The sequence below is a fragment of the Oreochromis niloticus genome, linkage group LG1, assembly GCF_001858045.2.
Source record: "Oreochromis niloticus isolate F11D_XX linkage group LG1, O_niloticus_UMD_NMBU, whole genome shotgun sequence".
Classification (NCBI taxonomy): domain Eukaryota; kingdom Metazoa; phylum Chordata; class Actinopteri; order Cichliformes; family Cichlidae; genus Oreochromis; species Oreochromis niloticus.
In genome coordinates this window covers 8,542,558-8,545,057 of record NC_031965.2, presented here as the reverse complement: position 1 = coordinate 8,545,057, position 2,500 = coordinate 8,542,558, and the positions used below count along the sequence as shown (strand labels likewise).

The window sequence follows — 2,500 nt, the reverse complement described above, 5'->3', positions numbered from 1 at the left end:
ATGGCACAAATACTGTTCCCTTTAGGCTCTGTGTATGTGTGTGTATCAATATTTCTCCCATTTTAAAGTATTACTCCTCCATAATTGTATTTCTGTTAAATCAAAGTACTTTTACTACATCTTAGTACTTCTGCTCAATCATAGTATTTCTGCTAAATCATAGTATTTTTGTTAAGTTTAAGAATGTTTGGCTAAATATATTCTTTCTGTTATCTTATACTATTTCTCCTAAATTCTTGTATTTTTGACAAGTTATCGTGTTTCTGGTAAGTTACATTATTTCTGCTAAGTTCTGCTATGCTATTGTATTTCTGCCAAGTATTATGTTTCCTCTAAGATATTACAGTTCTGCTAAGTTACTACATTTTAGCAAAGTTCCTTTGCTTCTGCAAGCTTTTACAAATTCTGCAACTTTCAGCTTTTTCTGCTAGTTTCAGCAGACAGCTTCAGCATTACAGCATCCACACTGCATTTTCGCAGGAAATGCAAATTTTTCTAGTTATTATTCTAGTTGCCACTTTTTCACTTTTTTTGGCACTTAACTACTTCCACAATTTTCAGCCGATTTTCACCGTTCAAATTTTAAACTATTCTGCTATTTCTGCTAATGATCGCTATATCTTTTGGTGTTTATTACTGTTATACTTTTTAAAATATTCCACTTTTTTCCTTTAATTTGTCCCATTGAAATGAATGGGAAACTTCTGCAATTCTGCTAAATTTTGCTTGTTTTTGAAACTTAACTACTTTTTCCTACTTTCACGTAGAACAACCATTCAAACTTTAAAATGTTCTCAAATTATTGGGCTATTCAGGAATAAATCAGATTTTTCAAATCTTTTACCGTTTTATTTTTATGCCTCTTAAAGTTTTGAGTTGCAAAATTGTGATTTTTCAGAAAATACATGCGTTGTTATGGTTGCTATGCACTTGGCTTCCAGTGTGCCACTGTAGGTTTCGCAGTCTTCTCTTCATGTCCGAACAACTTCTTGCTACTTGCTCAATTTTCACTCAACTTCCACAAATTATACATCAAAACGTAGGTATTTTTGCTGGCTTTCCGAAAATGTCACCATCATTGTTGTGAGACTTATAGAATTTTTGCAAATCTCCTCAGAGCAACACAAAGTCTGAAAACTCTCCATAGAAAGTCAATGGAGAGTTTGTTCAAAATCACCGCTTGATTTCTGTAATGAGAGGCATATTCGAATCGTCATATCTCCTTAACGAAGCGAAGTTAAAACATGAGGCTTGTCCCAGTATATCTTCAGACACTCCTGACGCTCACAATTCAAGAATTTTTTTCTCACCTATTACCGTTCTGAGATGAGTTACACTTGTTTGAGCGTAGGAAATTCGTCCTTCGCTCAGATTTCTTCAGATTTCAAACTCTGGAAATGAACCACTTTTTTCTCTCGTCATAACTTTTTGTTGGATTTCCACAAAGACCTGAAAATTTCCATGATTGTTCACCAAAGCCTGCTGTCTCTTACGGTGAAAAAATGATATTGATACTCCAAATAGATTTAGAGTTAGAAAGCGTTGTTTGAGGGCAAGTCAAGGCAGTTTTTGCTTTGCTCTACTCAGTTATGGTGCATTAGAAGTCAAATATCTTTAATAATTCATATTTTAATGATAAATTGTCAACACTTTAAGATTCCCCCATCTCTTCTGAACAAAACGGTGTAAGAATGACCGTTCTAGCCCTATAGTTAGGAAATTATGGTCATTTGTTTGAGGGAGTCGTCATTATGAGAATAGACTGCAAAAATCCTGTGTCTCTCTGTGCTGCATGCACCTGTTTTGGCGGAAAAGTGCACAGGCTCTCTGATTGGTGGATTCAATTCAGCAGCTCCCAGGCTGCTTGACTGAGCTAGAAACTTACTTCTCTCTCCCTGTGTGTGTGTGTGTGTGTGTGTGTGTGTGTGTGTGAGACAGAGAGAGAGAGAGAGAGAGAGAGAGGGCGAGACAGAATTTTTATGGGAGCATCTTATTGTATGATTTAAATTCAATATATTTAGACTGGTTGACTGAATTTGATCCTGTGTGTGTCTCTCTGTGCATGTGTGTTTCCATATGTTTCCATATTTCTGATTGTGTGACTGTTACACTTTTTTTGCTCAGTTTTTTTTTCATTTAACAAGTACATTTGAAGGACCCTTAGCATGTTCAGCATTTTTTCAGCTGTCCATTTTGCTTTTCCAGTTTTTCTGTTTAAGTTATTACTATTGTGCTGAATCATACTATTCTGCTATTTTATAAGATTTGTGCTCAATATAGTATTTCTACCCAGTATAGTATTCTGATTAATTATAGTTTTTCTACAATCATATTACAGTATTTTTGCTTTTTATACCATTTTTATAGGATTTTTATATTGCTTAATATAGTATTTCTGCTTTTTATAGGATTTGTGCTTAATACAGTATTTCTGCTAAATGTAGTATTTATGCTTAATCACACTATTACTATATATTTCTGCCAGCTTCCCAGCCAGCCA

General features: G+C 34.4%; 1 protein-coding gene across 1 annotated transcript in view; it reads right to left on the bottom strand.

The window, feature by feature from the left end:
• Nucleotides 1–2,500, bottom strand: part of LOC102075929 (non-muscle caldesmon) — a 71,790-nt gene that overhangs the window by 68,833 nt on the left and 457 nt on the right. The gene's annotated exons all lie outside the window — the stretch shown is intronic.